Raw genomic sequence first — 22,419 nt, 5'->3', positions numbered from 1 at the left:
CTGTGATATGTATTGGAAGTAATTCCTTGCACTTCATAGAATTTGTGTAAGACATTTAAATAATGCGCAGCCGAAATTCCTTGAATTTACAATCAGTGTCGATAGAACAAAGAAACTATCTCCATTACAAAGCAAGCTATGCTTCTTAGCACGAAGCAGCACTAGTTATTTGACATTTCTACTCAATGAACTTTGACATACACTAAAGCAAACGTATAAGACTTGGGACACAGGGTAGTTTATAGTCAGTGAGAGACGTCGATCTTTTAACTTGGAGTGTGTTTTGCAGTTTTAGAAAAAAAAGAACACTCATCTTGGTTCCGTTACAAATAAAAAAATTATCTCTTGCCTGTGGTGGTAAATACGCTCAGTTTCGATGTGTTCCCAAATGTTGCCTCATTTTGTACAGCTCACGTACCATTTGCCTATTCTTCTTTCTTGCATACCTCTTTACGCGCAGTTGTTATTTCTGATCTCTGCGCTACAACGTGATTTACATGGACCGAAGAATTGGAGAATATTGTAGAACCGAGAGACCGTGTCACATAAACAAAAATAATAAATTTCTCTTCTTTGACCAGATGGGCAGTGGAGCGAGGACTGGGTATCAAAACTTTCACACACTTTCAAATATTATTAAAATGAAACTTTAATTACACTTTTCTGAATTTTTACATCCAAGCAGACGAATTAGGAAACATAAAACTCATAGGAACCATTACCTCCAGTCGGTCAGACTTAGAAACGTAAAATCAGTTAAACATTCACACAATATTAGTGAGGCAGCATATATGTAACCAGCTGCATTAAAACAACCTCACAGGTGATAGCAGCAATCCTTTACAAATTTCTTCCATTATGTCAACATATAGTACAAGTTTCCGGCATCATAATATCTTTTCCCACATACCGATAGCGTATGATGTATCAGACCAACAAATGTAGGCAACAGTGTGAAAATCAGAAAGATTATGGTGATGTGAAAAACACTATTTTGAGACACAGAATGACATCGCCTGCTCTGTCACTCGATAGCACCACCCCCATCAATGTTAGGATTCATGGAGTGAATAATTTTTTGCACTTTTAGTAAAGAAACTCAGTGAAGAACTTTTATCAACACACCAGAAGTATTGACTTTCATTGGCTACGAATTTGGTGTCATATTACTCCGGTAAGGAACCTCAATAATCTTCAAGCTTCTCCGTCTCTATTGAACTATAACACATTTCCACGTGCAGATTAAGCCACCGACCCAGGTAAGTAGCAAACATTGTCCGAAACTATTCGCCAGACAACTACTCCAATATGCCAGCACTAGTCGCATACCGGAACATCACTGTGTCGCAGCACCTGCCTCCACAGCTCGACTCCTCGTTGCCTTCACATTCCTCCACTTAACGACTTCGGACGGCGCCAACGCCGTCGTTCAAGAAGGGGATAATTCGCAGTGGCGCCACCCATCGGCCCATCATGTAGTGAAACAATTAGAAAGCGTCTCTCTTCACTTTCAACTAATCTCATCAAACCTTAGATGATACAGAATAATCAGTAACAGCACAATAAACAATAACAGTGTCATTAATTGGGGTGTGGAAGACTGGTAACTGCTTATTTCAAAATTTCACAATAGTTTATTTTATTTAACTCTTATTCTGTTACTTGCAAGGGTGTTAGCGTGAGGTAGCTCGAATTGGAATATTAGTTAACACATTTGATAGTACATATATGCCGTAGATATCAGCTATTTCCAGTTTTTGTGGTAGAAGTGACATGAGGTGAAGAACAGGCGTTACTCGTAGGGGCTTAAAAAATATTATTCGATTCCGAGTGGAAAAATCGTAATTTTTAAATAGGTTTTCATTACAGTTAACAATAATTTGTTCTTCTATAACGATGGTTTTTTTTAAGTAACAGTGATAGCTGTGAATTGCATTGTAGCTTATTCAGGGACACTTTTTTTTCCTTCTTATATCTTTCCATTCGTTCTTACTGGCATTCTCCCGGTCATAATACACTTCACCGAGAGGCTTTTCAACAAATTTGTGTTTACGGAATTACGTTCTGTCTTTTGTTCTGTCTTCATTCACCTCTTCATGAATGGTAGCTACTTATAAGACATAATTTATTGATGCTAGCCAACAGTTCGGTAACTCATCAAAAAATGGTTTAGAATATTTTTTTCTGAGCTTGTTCCAATCAAGCGCTCATAAAATTTTTGTTGCGTCTGTTAACTTAATATGAGATTTGTCTTTAGCAAGAAAATGATTTGTTCATTACATTTGGATACAATCAGTTCAGACTGTTTTAAAGTGTCTGATCATATGAAAATCTGTGGATCTGGATGCACCTCCAACTCGGTAATTATTAGCTGACGAAATGAGGTCTGAATATATTAATATTTTGCTATCACTATGTATGATACAGCTAGCATAGGCAGAAGTTATCCATTTGGTACAATTCACTGCATTTTTCAATAATTCGGAGACTCAGAATAATTGTTTTACTCATCCAAGGGAGCATCAATAGTAGACTTACTTCTATCTGACCACGTGACTTGGTCCAATACACTGACTTCAAGCTATACCAAACGTCCTACTCGCACTTTCGTGAGTCTGTCAACTTCTTCTGCACATTGTACTTCGACCCTAGACTGTTTGTGTCGGTCTTTTAGTGTGCCTTTTGACTCCTGGGTGATGGCTGTTACATACTGGTGAGAAAATTAATGTTATATTCTTAAAGTTATAAAGCTATATCAAAGCTCATGTACCGTGCACTTTCAACCGCAAATATCATGTAATACTTTATAGTTAAAAGTATTTTGATTTAACATGGAAACTTAATAACAAGGAATTCATCAAATAAGAACTCATACGTTTTTATAAGCAAGCAAACAATCCAGATATCCTTCTTGCTGAATTATAAGTTGTCGCCATTGGTCACATCGTAAGTGTTCCACAAAAATTCCTCAAACAATTTTGTTGCCTCTTTCAGGCAGTTGCTGATCGCTGCTGCTCTGCTCAGACCGTGTCCTGTATACGCTGGCCTTTACCACCTCCTGCACTCTGCTTCTGTCGCTACTCGTGCAGCCGCGGTGCTTGTTGACGGAGCTAGGGTAACAACGCCCGGCTGCGAAATACAGTCCCCAGTCTCCGTGCTGAAGCCATCTGGTGCGGAACACACTGTACAGGAATGTTTTGCTTTCTATCAGTTTAGCGCTGTGCTTCATGCCTGACTCTCGAAATCTTCCATGCAGAAATTCGCTAAACTGCGCTAGAATTTATCAATTCCATGCATTCCTTCCGTGCTACTGTTGTGAATAAGGACACTGTTTCAAACGCACCAATAGCTCACTCTCACCGAGGCGAATTTCTTGCAGATTCTGTGCAAAATGAGTGTAACTACGGATGTGATGTTACCTTCTACCAAGATGGCCTATGGTGATCCGTCAGATGTTTGCCAAGTCGCCTGTTGCTGGCCCTATATTCCTGATCATGAGCTACAGTGGGACACCTTCTTTCGGGCTTTTCGCAGCCCATACAGTCATTGCGGAGCCGCACGCCGTTATCGATGTTCCATGACAGTTTCCGCATCGAAGTTCATGTGACGAGAAGTATTTCGCAGCACTTTCGATGCGGAAAGCGTCAAGATGGTTGAAATGGCTCTGAGCACTTTGGGACTTGACATCTGAGGTCATCACTCCCCTAGAACGTGCCTAACTAACCTATGTACATCACACACATCCATGCCCGAGGCAGGATTCCAACCTGCGACCGTACCGGTCGCGCGTTTCCCCACTGAAGCGCGTAGAACCGCTTGGCCACTCGGGCCGGCCAAAATGTCAACGATCTTCCACCACGAGGTGATGGTTTTCGCCTGGAACAGACTTATCGGATTTCCTTCTGTTTACTTGTACTACTATAACTTCAACACAACACCTTTCCTATACTGTAACGCTTCTATTCCCAACGTATGAGCCGCGTGGTCCAGGGCGCCTTGTCACGGTTCGAGCGGCTCCCCCATCGGAGGTTCGAGTCCTCCCTCAGGCATGGGTGTGTGTCTTGTCCTCGGCGTAAGTTAGTTTAAGTTAGAGTAAGTGGTTTGTTAGTCTAGGGACCGATGACCTCAGCAGTTTGGTCCCATAGAAGCTTACCACAAATATCCAACGTTTGTCAATTTTATATTCTTCGACACCAAATTCGTGATTACTTTGTGCATAAGTTCTAGGTAATTAGCAAGAATATTACCGTACGTAAAGGCGACCGTTGTTGAGCTTAGCTGTAGATAAACCAGTTGTAAATAGTTTCGATCGAAACTAACTAACCATTCTACATTTACATCAATATCTGCTTGCTTATTATAACACATATACGTCACTCTTAGTTTAATGTGGCATCGACCAGTATTGGCCCGTAGTCATGGAGGTATGCTTGTTGTAAGTGAAGACATTTGTGTATAATAGTTGTACTGGAGAACCAGTGGCAGGCGGCGCATTCACAGGCTCCTTTGATTGGTAGTAGAGCTAAGCTAATAAAAGTCTGGGAATGTAGGCTGCAGCACAGCATTGAGTGATAGTGAAACAGGACGGTGAAAAACTGGAACAGAAGAAAATTGAAGCATTTGAGATGCAGAAGAATGTTGAAATTTAGTTGATTGATGAGGTAAGTAATGTGTAGGTTCAGTGGAGAATCGGAATATACGGTAAACACTGACAAGAAGACTGGACAGAATGACAGGGCATGTGTTAAGACATCATGGTATAACTTCCATGACACTGGAGGGAGCTGTAGAGGATCAAAACAGTAGAGGAAGATACAGACTGAAATACATCCAGTAAATACCGGGTGATCAAAAAGTCAGTATAAGTTTGAAAACTTAATAAACCACGGAATAATGTAGATAGAGCGGTAAAAATTAACACACATGCTTGGAATGACATGGGGCTTTATTAGAACCAACGATATTGATAGACGTGTGAAAGATCTCTTGGGCGTCCATTGGTGATGATTGTGTGCTCAGCCGCCACTTTCGTCATGCTTGGCCTCCCAGGTGCCTAGACCTCAGCCCGTGCGATAATTGGCATTGGGGTTACCTGAAGTCGCAAGTATGTCGTGATCGACCGACATCTGAAGGGATGCTGAAAGACAACATCCGACGCCAATGCCTCACCATAACTCCGGACATGCTTTACAGTGCTGTTCCTCGAATACAGCTATTGTTGAGGAATGATGGTGGGCCTATTGAGCATTTCTTGTAAAGAACATCATCTTTGCTTGGTCTTACTGTGTTCCGCTAATTATTGCTATTCTGATCAGATCAAGTGCCATCTGTCGAACGTTTTTTGAACTTTTGTATTTTTTGGTTCTAATAAAACCCCATATCATTCCAAGCATGTGTGTCAATTTGAACCTCTCTATCTACATTTTTCCGTGATTTTTTCCGTTTCAAAATGTATACTGAGTTATTGATCCCCAGGTATATGAGTACTTAGGTCACAGATGAGGCTCAGAGAATTCGTGGTGAGTCACATTAACCAGTCATAAGACAGACGAACCGTAAAAAAATTAAAACCCTAAGGGAACTGAACGAGAAGCAAAACATTAAACTTCTAAAACGTACCTTTTTTTGTGTCGAAAGGAGTACGTGCTTTTTTATGTGTGAGTACGTAAGTCCAGCTATGGACTGTTGACATGTGCACGAACCAACATCAAGCCGTTGCCTAGCCGTCGTATGACAGCATTCGGCGTGTGCCATCGGACAGGCGGAACACTGCTCGTCAAGATCCACAGTTGGGCAAGTTTGGATATCTGAGACCCGACATTGGCGATACTCGCGTTCCTGTAATCCTTTTAACCATGTGAATGTCATTGTATATATAAACCGCTAGTTCTCTCCTTAGTATGAAAATAAACAACTGTTGAACGTTACATACATGATTGTAAGCACACGCTAACGAATTACTGGACAGGATGACAGGACTGAACTGTTGAAGCTTTTCTTTTCAATTGTGTCCCAGACATCACCACCAAGTTGTAGCGTAGAAGCCATAAGATAATGCTTAGAGCAATTGCGCTTACCCAGTGAAGATCAACAGTCCTCTAACGCTTATGGTGTTTGGTCAGAGCAGTGATACAATATGTCTCCATACCAAACAACTTATTCTCAAAAGTAATTCAAGTGATTTCAGTGTCCAGCAAACATTCACATGTTCGTATTTGTACAAAGAAATAATGTGATATAGGAGAGGTCTAGTTGAACGGAAAGAGTCGCCTATATCAGTTGTTTGGAGGCAAGGCAAACATTCCCATTTACATGAGTACCATGTGGGCCACTTTCAGTCTCGTTTTCATGGTGCGTTTGATTCGTAATCGAGTTTAAAAAGCTGACATTTCATCCACTTGCATGTTTTCATCGGTTGCCGGCCGGGGTGGCCTAGTGGTTCTAGGCGCTACAGTCTGGAACCACGCGACCGCTACAGTCGCAGATTCGAATCCTGCCTCGGGCATGAATGTGTGTGATGTCCTTAGGTTAGTTAGGTTTAAGTAGTTCTAAGTTCTAGGGGACTGATGGCCTTAGAAGTTAAGTCCCATAGTGCTCAGAGCCATTTGAACCATTTTGAATCATGTTTGCACGTTTCAAGTCTACCTTGGATAGCAGGTCTCTTATGACATTGATGAGTGTACCAAGTGATTCTTATAACATCAACCTTATTGTTCTATGTTAAAGATCGACCCTTTTAGGATTTAATAGTCATAAGTTGAAGGAGAATTTCGTATCTATATTTACATTTTGTTCCTTCATCAACGTAATTAAATTACATTTCCTTTTCCATTGTGGTGGCAATGAGGCTTGCACTACTGCCTTTTACAGGAATAATCAGAGAAATAATCTTGTGGCTTCAGTTAAATCATTAGTTCGATAAGAACCACTTCTCACATCGTGTGAAATGTACAGGCAAAAAATATTTCTACTACTTCAATAAACTGTTTTCAATTTGCAATAGATAAGTTTACCTCGAGAATTCCAGAGCAGCAGTTGTTCTGCTACATTGATTCAACGTATTATGGAAGCGTTCTGTTATCAGGTGCGAGAATCAGATTGTTCTAAACTCTGATTTTGTAAACAATTATGGTAGGTCTCTGGTCTACTCAGATACTTATTGAATGCTAGGTTAGGTTCAGTGAAGATAAATTGGCTCTGTTGTATATCTACATTTATATCGACATGAATACTCTGCAATTCAAACTTTAAGTGCTCGGAACAGGTTACTTCAAACCACCTTCAGGCTATTTCTCTACTGTTACTCCTCTAACAACACGTGGGAAAAAATGAGTACTTAATTTTCTCTCTACGACCTTTGATTTCTCTTATTTTAATATGATGATCATTTCTCCCAATCAAGAACGGCGATCGTAAAATATTTTCAAAGTAAAGGAGAAAGTTGGTGACTGAAATTTCGTGAAAAGATCTCGATGCAGAGGAAAACGCCTTTGTTTTAATTATTGTCACGGCAGTTCGCTTGTCATATCCGTGGCTCTCTCTACCCTATTTCGCGATAATACAGAACGGCCTCCCTTCTTTCGTTTTTTTCGATGTCCTCCGTCAGTCCTCTCTCGTAGCGATCTCATACCGTATAGGAGGACTCCAGCAGAGACAAACATGCATAGTATTGGCCTGTTGCATTTTTAAGTGTTCTCCCTACAAACTGCAGCCTCTTGTTTGCCTTTCTCACAACATTATCTGTGTGCTCATTGCAACTTAAGCTGCTCCTAACTGTAACTAGCCGAAATGGCAGCAGTTAAGTTTGTCTGTTGTTTGCTGTAACCGAAATTTAACGTGTTTCTTTTTGTACTCGTGTGAATTACCTAATACTTACTTATTCAGACGCAATTGCTACGTCCTTCACCATACAGAAATCATATTTAAGTCAGTTTGTAGCTTGTTTTGATTTTGATGAGCTTGCTAGACGGCAAATGGCAGCATCATCTGCAAACGAATCTAAGAGGGCTGCTCTGACTGTCTCCTATATCCGTTATGTAGATCAGAACCGCTGAGGCACTATTAACTTTTTCTTGGCGAACACCGGATATCACTTCTGTTTTAGACGATGATCTTCCGTCGATTACTACGTACTGTGACCCTTCCGACACGAAATCACGAATCCAGTCTCACATCAGAAGCGAGACTCAATAGACACAGATTGTCATTACAAGTCTCTAGTGAGGAATGGTGCCAAACGGCTTCTGGAAATCTAAAAATATGGAATCAATTCGAAATCTCGCGTCTAAAGCACTCATTACGACGTGTGAATAAAGAGCAAGTTTTGTTTCACACGATATTTTCTGAATCCCTGCTGACTGTATTTGAACAGAAATTTACCTTCCAGGTTCGAACATGGGATGCGAGTACATTCCAAAATCCTACTGCAAATCAACGTTAGTGACCTGGGAAATTTACTTTCCAGGTTCGAACATGGGATGCGAGTACATTCCAAAATCCTACTGCAAATCAACGTTAGTGACCTGGGTCTCTAATTCAGCGGATTACTCCGGTTCTCCTTCTTGAGTAGAGGAGAGTGAGTGAATCACGGACGTGGGATAATGTCGGAGAAGTAAATTCGGCTATGTTGGAGAAGGATGGAAGATATTTCCAGGTGTGCAATCGTAGGGTCGAGTATGAGCGTATTTACGAATCGACGCCGCGCTTGCTTTACAAGGTAAAATTTACTTCGTATTTTTCAGTAATTTCATGTAACTTGCGAATAAAATCGAGTAGATGACCGGCTTGGCTGCGGACAGCAAGCCGCTGCGCGTAGGAGGCTCCAGGTTGGAGTCCCGTCGCTGTCGGCACGAGAGGCGTTCTCGTAGTGCGGAGTGTACTCTGTCCCACCCCGTCTTCCTCCCTGTTCCTCCTGGTGGCTCGTCCATGGTGGACGGGCGGAATGGGCTGCAGTCCCCCAGCGTCGTCAGCCTACCCGGTTGTGACGGCGGATGCACAGGGCCTAGGACCCACACGATCTCGACGATGGCTCACTGATGTGGTCAGCTTTGGCGGAGAGCGAGTCTGCTGTGATGTCTGCTAATCCTGGGTTGATGACTGACAGCGGCAGCAGAGAGGACCTGAGCTGGTACTGTTCTCTCACTTCTGCTGCTGGATGGGCCGTCCTTACTGCAACATCTCCTTAATAGAGATTAACATGTCGATCACCGAGCTGAGCGCTACGCAGCGACCCAGTACACATCTAACTGCAAGTCCAACTGCGAGTGTCTTGTTGCTATCAAAGCTGGCGTATTTAAAGGAAGCATGAGCGACGTCCTGACGTCATCCTCGTTTGTAATGAACGCATTCGTTCCACTTATGCTGCTAATTCATTCGTCGTACTCACCCCTTAGGTGTTCTTGCGGCAGAGTTATGTGTTGTTATGGCAAACTTACGCGAAGTTGTGAAATGCAGTACAGCTGATGCTATACCTCTGTCTTGGACTCTACGACAGTCTCCGCCTAACACAAACCCGCGTGCTACGCAATTCTCCCTCGCCTGTTGTACGTAACCAGGCCATTACCCCTGTGTGACGTCACATTCCGATGTATGTGCAATCCTCTTAGCTCTTGGCTAGCCTACTGCCTCTGGCTCTCGGCATAGGCACCGAAACTTTGAGAATATTACACGTTTCCAACTCTCTACTATTCCGCGACACTACAGTTCTAATGGAATGTTGTCTACTCCCGTGGCTTTATTTCGACTTAGATCTTTCAGTGATCTGTCAAACTCTTCACGCAGTATCATATATCCCATTTCATCTTCATCTACATCCTCTTCCATCTCCAAAATATTCCCCTCAAGTACATGGCCCTTGTATAGTCCCTCCATGTATTCCTTCCACCTCTCTGCTTTCCCTTCTTTGCTTCGAATGGATTTTCCATCTGAGCTGTTAATATTCATACAGATGATTCTCCTGTCTCCAAAGGTCTCTTTAACTTTCCTGTAGGCAGTATCTCTCTTACCCCTAGTGATATATGCCTATAAATTTTTACATTTGTCTTCTACCCACCCGTGCTTAGTCATTTTGCACTTCCTGTACAGCACGTTCTTGAGACGTTTGTATTCCTTTTCGCCTGCTTCATTTACTGCGTTTTTATATTTTCTACTTTCATCAATCACTTCAGTATCCCTTCTGTTACCCAACGATTTCTACTACCCCTTATCTTTTACCGACTTCATCCTCTGCTGCCTTAACTATTTCATCTCTCAAAGCTACCAATTCTCCTTTTACTATATTTCTTTCTCCCTTTCTTATCAATCGTTTCCCAATGCTGTCTCTGAAACTCCCTATAAACTCTCGTTCTTTCAGTTTATCCATGTCCCATCTCCTTAAATTCCTACATTTCTGCAGTTTCTTCAGTTTTAATATACATTTCAGATCCAATAAATTGTGGTCAGTGTCCACATCAGCCTCTGTAAATGACCCACACTTTAAAACCTGGTTCATAAATCTCTTTCATACCACTGTATAATCTATTTGATACGTTCCAGTATCTCAAGACCTCTTCCATGAATACATCCTTCTTTCATGATTCTTAAAACAAGTGTTTGCTATGATTAAGTGATACTCTTTGTAAAATTCGACCAGGCCGCTTCCTCTTTCATTCCTTACACTCATTCCATATTCTCCCACTACATTCCCTTTTCTTCGTACTATCGAAATTCGTCCCCATGACTATTACATTTTGGTCTCCCTTCACAGTCTGAATAATTTCTTTCATCGGATCATACAGTTCTTCAATCTCTTCATCATCTGCGGAGGTTGTAGGCATATAAAGTGGTACTACTTTGGTAGGAGTGGGCTTCGTGTCTATCTTGGCTAGAATAATGTGTTCATTATGCTGTTCGTAATAGCTTACGCGGCAACAATTTTTTAATTCATTATTAAACCTACTCCTACATTACCCATATTTGATTTTGTATTTATAACCCTCAACAGAAGTCTTGTTCCTCCTGCCACCGAACTTCACAAATTCTCACTACATCTAACTATAGCCTATTCATTTCCCTTTTTAAATTTTCTAACCTACCTGCCCGATTAAGGGGTCTGGCATTGCACGCTCCGATCCGTAGAACGCCAGTTTTCTTTCTGCTGAAAACGATGTCCTCTTGAGCAGTCTCCGTGTGGAGATACAAATGGGGGTCTATTTTACCTCAGGAATATTTTATCCAACAGGACGCCATCATCATTTAACCATACAGTAAAGCTGCATGTTCTCAGGAAAAATTACGGCTGTAGTTTCTGTGGTGTCACCGCCAGTCACCACACTTGCTAGGTGGTAGCCTTTAAATCGGCCGCGGTCCGGTAGTATACGTCGGACCCGCGTGTCGCCACTATCAGTGATTGCACACCGAGCGCCGCCACACGGCAGGTCTAGAGAGACTTCCTAGCACTCGCCCCAGTTGCACAGCCGACTTTGCCAGCGATGGTTCACTGCCTACTTACGTTCTCATTTGCCGAGAATGTAGTTTAGCATAGCCTTCAGCTACGTCATTTGCTACGATCTAGCAATGCACCATTATCAGTTACTATTCATATTGTGAACTATGTAACATCAAGAGCGACGCTCATCATTAATGGATTAAATTTAAGCATTCGACCAGCTACGTCCGTTGTTACTAAATTCTAATTTCCTTGTCCTGTTTCAGACCACATGCCAGCCTGCGTGAGCTAAACCGCGTGCTTTTCGGCCTCCTCTAGTAACACGGTGTTGGCTCTCCGGCCAACCACAAAATTGGCGACGAGGCACAACCGCGTTCTTATCGATATTGCCCTGATTTACTTGTATAATGGCTTCTCCACAATCTCCAGATGTATGGTCCGAATTTTATCGCTTACACAATCAGCAGACGCAGGCCTTACTGGATGCCCTTGGACAGCTCGTCCAGGGTCAACGTGCGATGCAAAACGATGCGGCAGCAGCCGATTCACCGCAAACGCAGCCACAACACGCTGTTGCACCAACTTTTCGACCTTTTGATGCTGCACTGGAAAGCTGGACGGAGTGGTCACGCCAATTTGGATTCCATCTCACCGCCTACAGAATTCAAGGTAACGAACGGCAGCCTTTGCTTTTGTCATCCGTCGGTGTGCAAACCTACCGTGTGATAGTCAAATTATTTCCCCGCCGCGACGTAGCAACTCTGTCCTACGAAGAAATTTTGTTTGTATTAGATGCATATTTCAAAGAATCAGTCAATGTGGTTGAAAAACGATATACCTTCTTTTGTACAAAACGCACGGCAGGTCAGACTAATCGGGAGTGGGTTGCAACCTTGAAAGGCCTTACTAGGGATTGTGCTTTTGAGTGTCAATGTGGACTCCCTTATTCAGATACTATGGTACGTGATGCAATTGCACAGAACGTTTCTGATGTTCGTATACGGGAACAGTTTTTGAAACTAGCAAATCCCTCTCTTCAACAAGTGATGGACATATTGGATCGGCAGGACACACTTGACTTTGCTCAGGAATCATTTGAAACTTCGCCAGCAGTGTGTCAGGTTCACCGGCCCGCCGGGCGAGCTGCACGGAACAGTAAAGTGTCCTCGCGCCCGGCCGCGCCGCAGCCACCAGGCCCTCAGCCACGTGTGCCGCGCAGGCAAGCTAATGTAGTGTTCAAATCATACCCGCAGTGTGCTACTAAACATTCGAATGAGAATTGCCCATCACGCCAAGCTTTTTGCTTTTACTGTAATAAAAAAGAACATGTTCAAAGTGTTTGCCAGAAAAATCTCAGATCGGAAACTCAAAATCAGTCCAGGCCCTTTGCTTCGCGCCGAAATCGGAGTCGAACGAAGGATACTCAGGCTCGCGAAACTTCGCCCATGGAAATTCATGTCGTTCATTCCACTCCGCCCAGTGACACTCTCTCTAACAGCGACTGTGTTCGTCTCACAAATAGTGTGCGTCGACATCGCCGGAATTCCCGTCAAGTCGCAAGTGATTTTGTACCAGTGTCAGTTCACATTGCACGAGACAGACGCTCTTGTCGTCAGCAGGACAATAAACTTTTTGTGGACTTTGACATTAACGGCAAAGTGACACCATTCCAGCTGATACCGGGGCTGCAGTTTCACTGATCAGTCAAGACACTTACAAACTGCTGGGCAAACCTCCGTTGCGTGCCGCAAATGTTAAGTTAACTAGCTATTCAGGACAAGGGATCCCTGTGTTAGGACAGTGCAGCCTTCTTGCAACATACAAAGGACAAACAAAACTTGTGTCATTTTACGTCCTTCATTCTTCTTCTGCAGTGAACTTGTTTGGTTTCGATTTATTTCAGTTGTTTAACTTGTCTATAGTAAATCAGGTCCTATCAGTGAACCAGACTGTGCCTTCAGACAGTGGTTCTCGTCTATGTGAAGAATTTGCAGACATTTTTGCACCGGGCCTCGGTTGCGCTAAGAACTATAAAGCACATTTGGAGCTGAAAGTAAACGCGCAACCAAAAATTTTCAGAGCGCGCAATGCTCCCCACGCATTGCGCAATGACGTCGCAAAAACATTATACGATTTGGAATCACAAGATGTAATTGAACGTGTGAAGGCTTCTCTCTGGGCATCACCCTTAGTAATTTTGCCAAAACCTTATGGAAAGTTGAGACTTTGTGTGGACTTCAAGGCAACAGTGAATCCACAACCAGTGATTGCAACTTTTACTTTACCCCGTCCGGAAGATCATTTTGAAAAACTCTGTCCGGGTAAATATTTTTAGACGTTGGACCTCGCAGATGCGTACTTCCAAATACCGGTGGACAAAGAATCCCAGCGCGTTTTGGTGGTTAACACGCATCTTGGGTTGTATCAATTCAAACGACTCCCATTCGGGTGTGCATCCGCCCCTGCATTGTTTCAGCAATATCTACAAACTGTTTGTCGGTCCCTACTGCAGCAAATTATCTGTACGATATTGTGATCTCTGGAAAGACGGAAGAAGAACATTTGGCCAATCTCAAAACATTATTTCAGGTCTTGCGGCAAAATGGTCACCACTTGCGGAAGGGCAAATGTGTGTTCTTTGCTCGTGATTTGCCATACCTGGGACATGTACTCAATGCCCAAGGCATACATCCCAGTCCAACGCACCTACATGTCATACAAGACTTGCCGTCGCCGCAGAATTTGAAGCAGCTACAGAGTGAGCTGGGAAAAATCAACTATTATCATAAATATATTCCTCATGCCTCTTCCATTTCAGCTCTGCTTCATCGCTTACGCCGTAAGGGTGTTCCGTTCGTCTGGACGACGGAATGCGAACGCGCCTTTCGCCGGTTGAAATCGGTGTTGCTTTCCAATACTTGCCTTACGCCATTCGATCCCCTGAAGCCCCTCTTGTTGATGGTGGATGCATCGGATTTCGGGATCGGTGCTGTGCTTGCGCACAAAGATGGATCGCACGATCGCCCTATTGCCTTTGCGTCCAAATTGCTCTCGTCTGCTCGAAGAAATTATTCACAGATCGAGAAAGAACCATTGGCTCTCGTATTTGGTGTTACAAAGTTTCATGATTTCTTGTATGGTCGTCACTTTACCATAATCACAGACCACAAACCTTTGACATCGCTTTTTCATCCGACCAAGCCTGTATCTCCACGTACAGCGCAGAAATTCATTCGCCTGGTCTATTTCCTCTCGCAGTACCGCTACGATATCTTGTATTGGTCCACTGCTAAGCATGGAAACGCCGATGCGTTGTCCCGCTTGCCTGTTGCTGAGGATAGGGCATTCGATTCCTCCGAACTTGCTTGCATGTTCATTGATGCGGAAGCCGATGACGTCGTCGAATCGTTTCCGATTGATTTTCGTCGTGTAGCTACAGCCACTGCTGCCGACCCTGTCTTTGCTCCCGTTCTGCGTTTTGTTGCTACGCAATGGCCCTTGTCAAAGACACGGATCGAGGACCCGTTGTTTCGCCGATTTTTTGCTCACAAGGAGAGACTTTTTGTACGACGTGGTGTGTTGCTCTTGCGTTCTGATAATGATCAGTCCAGGGTCGTGGTACCACGTTCGTTACAGTCCTCTGTCTTACAGCTTCTCCACCAAGGACATTGGGGTATAGTGACAACGAAACAACTTGCTCGTCAGCACTGTACTTGGTTCGGAATCGATGCCGCGATTACGAATAAGTGCTCTTTTTGCATGGTGTGTGCCGAACAGCAATCTCCACCACCGCGGAAATTCCCTGCATGGCCAAAACCCACTTCCCCTTGGCAACGCTTACACTTCGATTTTGCTGGTCCATTTTGGAATGCTCGATGGTTGGTTGTGGTAGATTCATTCAGTAATTTTCCTTTTGTTGTCCGGATGTCTTCCACGGCGTCATCTGCCACCATCCAAGCGTTATCCGCTATCTTTTGCATTGAAGGTCTTCCACAGACTACTGTTTCCGACAATGGCCCACAATTCATGTCTGCAGAATTTCAGTCATTCTGCAAGGACAATGGTATTCAACATCTGACGTCCGCGCCGATTTCGCCACAGTCAAACGGTGCCGCTGAACGATTGGTTAGGACTTTCAAGTCACAGATGTTGAAGTTGAAAGAGTCGCATTCTCAGGAGGATGCGTTATTGCTCTTTTTTCCTCGTATCGCTCTCAGCCCCGAGATGGTCGCTCGCCGGCTGAGTTGCTCCACGGTCGTCATCATCGAACCTTGATGTCTTTGGAACATCCGCCGCATCAGGTTCCTGTGCAGCGGCAGACACCTGCTTTTGCTCCAGGCGACGTTGTCTACTATCGCCACTACCGAGGTTCACGGCGTTGGCTCAAAGGGCGCATTCTTCGCTGCCTCGGCAGCGCTATGTATCTGGTTTTGGGGCCTCTGGTGAAGTGCGTCGGCATCTCAATCAGCTGCGCCTCTGTCGTCGCACGGAATCTGCCGCTCGCCGTCTGCTTTCAGCGACGGCGCCATTCGGTCAGCTCCCCGGGGACCCATCTACTGGCTCGCTTCAGCCCCAGGTGTTACCGACGCTGCCTTCCATTTTGCCTCATGGCGACGCGCCGCCGCCACCGCCTGTTCTCCCGCCGGCGACGCCCGCAGTGGACGCGTCGCTGCAACCGCTGGCCGCCTCCCTGGGTCACGCGCCGCCGATCGCTTCCCGTGACAAGTTGTCCTCCGACATGGAACTCTTGCACGCTCCGGACCATGTGTCGCCTTCGGCCGTCGGGTGCCCCGGCCCGATGGAGGTCGACCCTTTGGCCCCTCCTGTCTCTCTACGGGCGCATACACCGCATGTTGGCGTGCACCCTGGAGCAGGTTTTCAGGCGTTTCCTAGCTCCACGCGGTCCGAATGGCAGGGTGCGGGTGGCACAGCCTCGCCTGTTGTTAGGCTCCCCACCTCGTCGCATACGCTAACATGGGGTCCTCCCCACGGCGAGCGGAAGCCTTACGCCACAACTGTACGCCGATTTGCGGGGAGGAATGTGGTGTCACCGCCAGACACCACACTTGCTACGTGGTAGCCTTTAAATCGGCCGCGGTCCGGTAGTATACGTCGCCACTATTAGTGATTGCAGACCGAGCGCCGCCACACGGCAGGTCTAGAGAGTCTTCCTAGCACTCGCTTCAGTTGTGTAGCCGACTTTGCTAGCGATGGTTCACTGCCTACTTACGTTCTCATTTACCGAGAATATAGTTTAGCATAGCCTTCAGCTACGTCATTTGCTACGACCTAGCAAGGCGCCATTATCAGTTACTATTGATATTGTGAACTATGTACCGTCAAGAGCGACGTTCATCATTAATGGATTAAAGTTACTTATTCCACCAGCTACGTCCGTTGTTTCTAAATTCTAATTTCCTTGTCCTGTTCCAGACCTCACGTCAGCTTCTAGTAACACGGTGTTGGCTCTCCTGCCAACCACAAAAGTTTATCCTTGCTTTCAGCCGTTTGCAGTACCAGCACAGCAAGGCCGATTTGGTTAGTGTTACAAGACCAGATCAGACAATCATCCAGACTGTTGCCCCTGCAACTTCTGAAAAGGCTGGTGCCTCTCTTCAGGAACCACACATTTGTCTGGCATCTCAACAGATACTTCTCCGTCGTGGTTGCACCTACGATAAGGCTGTCTGTGTCGCTGAGGCACGCAAGCCTCCCCACCAACGGCAACGTCAATCGTTCATGAAATATATCAAGAATAAAACCAGTTGTCTAGGAGGTCAAACCGATGCCTAGGGATAGCGTCTTTGATTAATACTGGAAAAGGCCTCCGTCCCGGTTCGAAATCTGTGCGGCTAAAATTTTGTTTGATAATCAGCTTTGGGGCCGTAGGTTTGCGGCATAATAAGTCACCCTCGTTCTATCAACGGCCTTATCAAAGAGGGCGAAGAAGCATACAGAGTTTCAGATCACTCTGTTGTCTCTGGGGTGGGGACCTGCCCCTAAAGGCGGGAGATCAGCAAGACCAATGATATGAGGATGCAATAGGCAGTGGAAACCACTGTATTAAAGACACATAACGTATATCCACAGACATATGACCTGTAATTGAAAAAGTATCATGATGATCTCTCCACTGGCAAAATATTCCGGAATAGTCCGATTCGGATCTCCGGGAGGGGACTGCCAAGTGGCGGTGACGACGAGAAGAAGATTGAATAATCAACGAAAGAATAAAGTTGTATGAGTTTGGGGGGGGGGGGGGGGTGTAATCAGAAGTTTGAATGTGGTAGAGAAGTCTGAAAAGGGAAATGCAAAGGCTCAAATTAGATATAGCAGGGGTCAGTGAAGCGAAGTGGATAGAAGACAAGGATTTCTGGTCAGATGAGTATAGGGTAATATCAAGAGCAGCAGAAAACGGTATAACGGGATTAGAATTGGTTATGATTAGGAAGGTAGGGCAGAGAGTGTGTTACTGTGAACACTTCAATGATAGGGTCGTCCTGATAAAGATCGGTAGCAAATCTACAACGATAACGATAATTAAGGTGTACATGGCGACTTCACGAGTTGAAGATAAAGATATAGAGGAAGTATATGAGGGTATAAAAAGGGTAATACATTACTTAAAGGGAGATGAAAATCTAATACTCATGGGGGACTGTTGGAGAAGGAGCGGAAGACAAGCATACAGGAGTGTATGGGCTTGGGACGAGGAATGAGAGGGGAGAAAGGCTAATTGAGTTCCGTAATAAATTTCAGCTAGTTACAGCAAATACTCTGTTCAAGAATCATAAGAGGAGGAGTTATACTTGGATAATGCCGTAGATGTGAGAAGATTTCATTTAAATTACATCTTGGTAGGACAGAGATTTCGAAATCAGTTACTAGATTGCAAAGCATACCCAAGATCAGATATAGACTCGGATCACAGTTTAGTAGTGATGAAGAACAGGTTGAAGTTTAAGATATCAGTCGGGAAGAATCAGTACGCAAAGAATTGCACGCGCAAATACTAAGGAATGGAGAAATATGCTTGAAGTTTTCTAACACCACAGATACAGCAATAAGGACTATATCTGTAGGCAGTACAACCGAAGAGAAACGGACATCTCTAAAAAGGGCAAGCACAGAAATTGGAAAGAAAAACGTAGGTACAAAGAAGGTAACTGTGAATAAACGCTGGGTAACAGAACAAACAGTTCAGTTTGTCAATGAAAGAAGGAAGGATAAAGATGTACAGGAAAGTTCAGGAATAGAGAAATACAAGTCGCTGAGGAATTAAATAAATAGGAAGTGCAAGGAAGCTAAGACGGCATGCCTGCATGAAAAGTGTGAAGAAGCGAAAAGAAAATTATTGTCGGAAGGACTGAGTCAGCATGCGGGAAAAGTCAAAGAAATCTTTCAATGAAATTAAAAGCAAAGCTGGTGACATTGAGAGAGCAACGGGAATTCCACTATTAAATGCAGAGGAGAGAGCGGACAGGTGGAAAGAAGACTCTGAAGGCCTCTATGAGGGGTAAGATTTGTCTGATGTGAAAGAAGAAGAAATGGGAGCCGACATAGAAGCGATAGGGGATCCAGTATTAGAATCAAAATTTAATAGAGCTTTGTAGGACTTACTATCAAATAAGGCAGAAGGGGTAGATAACATCCCATCAGAATTTCTGAAGTCATTGGGAGAAGTGGTAACAAACTGATTATTCACGTTGGTGTGTAGAACGTATGAGTCTGGTAACATACCATCTGACTTTCGCAGAAATATCATCCACAGAATTACCAACACTGTAACAGCTGCCAAGCGTGAGAATTATCGCACAATCAGTTTAAGAGCTCATGCATCCAAATTGCGACAAGAATAATGTACAGAATAATAGAAAAGAAAATTGAGGATGTATTAGATGACGATCATTTTGGCTTTAGGAAAGGTAAAGGCAACAGAGAGGCTATTCTGACATTGCGTGTGATAATGTAAGCAAGACACTTTCATAGGATTTATCGATCTGGAAAAAGCGTTCGACAATATAAAATGATGTAATATGTTCGAAATTCCGAGGAAAATATGGATAAGCTATAGGGAGATACGGGTTATATACAATATGTACAAGACCCAACAGGGAATAGTAAGGGTGGAAGATCAAGAACGAAGTGCTCGGATTGAAAAGCATGAAAGACAGGGATGCAGTCTTTCACGCCTACTATTCAGTCTGTGCATCGAAGAAGCAACGGCGGAAATAAAAGAAAGGTTCAAGAATGGGATTAAAATTCAAGATGAAAGGATTGCTATATCACGGTTCGCTGGTGAATTTCTGTCGTAAGTGAAAGTGAAGAAGAATTACATGCTTTGCTGATTGGAATGAACAGCATAATGCGTACACAATAGGGACTGAGAATAAATCGAAGAGAGACGAAGGTAATGAGAAACAGCAGAATAGAGAAACTTATCGTCAGTATTAATGATCAGGAAGTATTCGATGTAAAGGAATTGTACTATCTAGGCAGCAAAATAACCAATGACGGACTGAGCAAGGAAGGCATCGAAAGGGTACTAGCACTAGCAAAAAGGGCTTTCCTGGCCGAGAGAAGTCTACTAGTATGAAACATAGGCCCTAATTCGAGGAAGATATCTCCGAGATTGTGCGTTTGGAGCACAACATCGTAGGGTAGTGAAAGATGGACTGTGGGATCACCAGAACAGAAGAGAATGTGGTGCTATAGACGAATGTTGCAGTGATAATGTATGGAATGAGGAGGTTCTGCGCAGAATCTGACAGGAAAGGAATATGTGAAAAACACAGACAAGGTGAAGGGGCAGGATAACAGCACATCTTTTATGAGATCATGGAATGACTTCTATGGATGTAGAGGGCAAAAACTGTAAAGAAAGATAGAGATTGGAAAAAATCCAGGAAATAATTGAGCAGTAAGCTGCAAGTGCTACTCTGAAACGAAGCGATTGGCACAAGAGAGGAATTTGAGGCGCGCAGCATCAAACCAGTCAGAAGACTTATGACTCATAAAAAAAAGAGGAGAAGTAACTGCTGCTTACTCTGGTCCAAAAAGTACTGTACACGACCATCTCAAGAACAAATTTATACAGCAAACAAACCCTGGACGTAAGGCTACATTTTTCGAAGAAGAGGAAAGGGAATTAGAAGAATATATCTCAAAGTGCAGTAAAATATTTTATGAGTTAACCACAGAGATGGTACGCAAAATAACATTCGAATGTTTCTGAAATAAATAATATAAAGCATAATTTTGACATAACATCCGAAATAACAGGAACGTACTGGTTCTATGGTTTTGAAAAAAGACACAACATTTCGCCAAGGAAGCCTGACTTCACTCCGATCAATACAACCATAACTTTTAATGAAACGTGGTAAGATTGATAGATATGGGGCTATATTACCAGCGTACTCTAAAAGGTAGCTAACTGACATAATATGTGCACCGGAAGAGTTGCCGTTATTAAGAGCCGTAAGCTGCTTCCCTACACTGAGGGGTACACGGGTAGCGGGAGCTGTGTGGAAGGCATTGGGCGACTTTTTAGGTTAGAAGGTCTCAGGGACCCACAGAAGGGGCATCCGTCAGAAAGTGAGCAGGTAAAACGCAGTAAGGTAGTTGTAGAAACGATTGGTATTGTAGTTCTAAATTGTCATAACTGTGTTGGGAAAAAACTAGAGCTTCAAGCCCCAATAGAAAGCACTGAAGCTCAAATAGTGGTAGGTACGTAGAGTTGGCTAAAGCCGGAAATAACTTCAGCCGAAATTTTTTCAAACGATCTAACAGTGTTCATAAAGGATAAATGAAATACAGTTGGTAGTGATTTATTGCTGCCAGAGGTAGTTTACCTTGTAGCGAAATTGAAGTAGATAGTTCATGTGAAATAGTATGGGTAGAGTTTATACCTGACAATCGGACTAAACTATTAATTGGATCGTTTTGCCGACCCCCCGACTTAGAAAACATAGTTACTGAACAATTCAAAGAAAACTTGAATCTCATATCAAATAAGTGCCCCGCTCATACAATTATAGTCGGTGGTGACTTCAATCTGCCCTCGATATGCTGGAAAAAATATACGTTTAAAGCCGGCGGCAGGCATAAAACGTCATCCGAAATTGTACTGAATGATTTCTCAGAAAATTATTTTGAACAATTAGTTCATGAGACCACTCGAAGCGTAAATGGTTGCGAAAGCATACTTGTCCTTTTAGCAACAAATAATCCTGGACAAATAGTGAGTGTTGTGGCGAATACAGGGATTGGCGAGCACAAGGCCGTTGCTGCTAGGCTGAATACAGTAACACCTACAAACATCAAAAAGAAACGCAAAGTATATATATTTAAAAAAGCTGATAAAAATGCTCTTGACGCCTTTTTAAGAGACAGTCTTCACTCCTTCCGATCTGATCACGTAAGTGTAGAAAAGTTGTGGAATCATTTCAAAGAGATAGTATCAACAGCAATTGAGAGATGTATACCATATAAATTAATAAGTGATGATACTGACCACCGCGATACACAAAACAGGTCAGATCGTTCTTGCAGAACCAGCGAAAAAAGTATGACAAATTTAAAAGAAAGCAAAATTCCCAAGATTGGCAAAGTTTTACAGAAGTTCGAAATATGTCGCGTACTTCAATGCGAGATGCTTTTAATAATTTCCACAACGAAATTCTGTCTCGAAATCTGGCAGAAAATCCAAAGAGATTCTGGTCATACATAGAGCACACCAGTGGCAAGACACAGTCAATACCTTCACTGCGCGATAACAACGTTAAAGTCAGTGATGACAGTGCCACTAAAGCAAAGTTATAAAACACGGTTTTCCGAAACTCCTTCACCAAAGAAGACGAAGTAAATATTGCTGAATTCCAATCAAGAACAACTGCTAAGATGAGAAACATAGAAGTAGATATCCTCGGTGCAACCAAGCAGCTTAAATCACTTAATAAAGGCAAGGCCTCCGGTCTAGATTGTATTCCAGT

Source organism: Schistocerca gregaria, chromosome 5, assembly GCF_023897955.1.
Source record: "Schistocerca gregaria isolate iqSchGreg1 chromosome 5, iqSchGreg1.2, whole genome shotgun sequence".
In the NCBI taxonomy this organism is placed as follows: Eukaryota; Metazoa; Arthropoda; class Insecta; order Orthoptera; family Acrididae; genus Schistocerca; species Schistocerca gregaria.
This window is presented reverse-complemented; position numbering follows the sequence as displayed.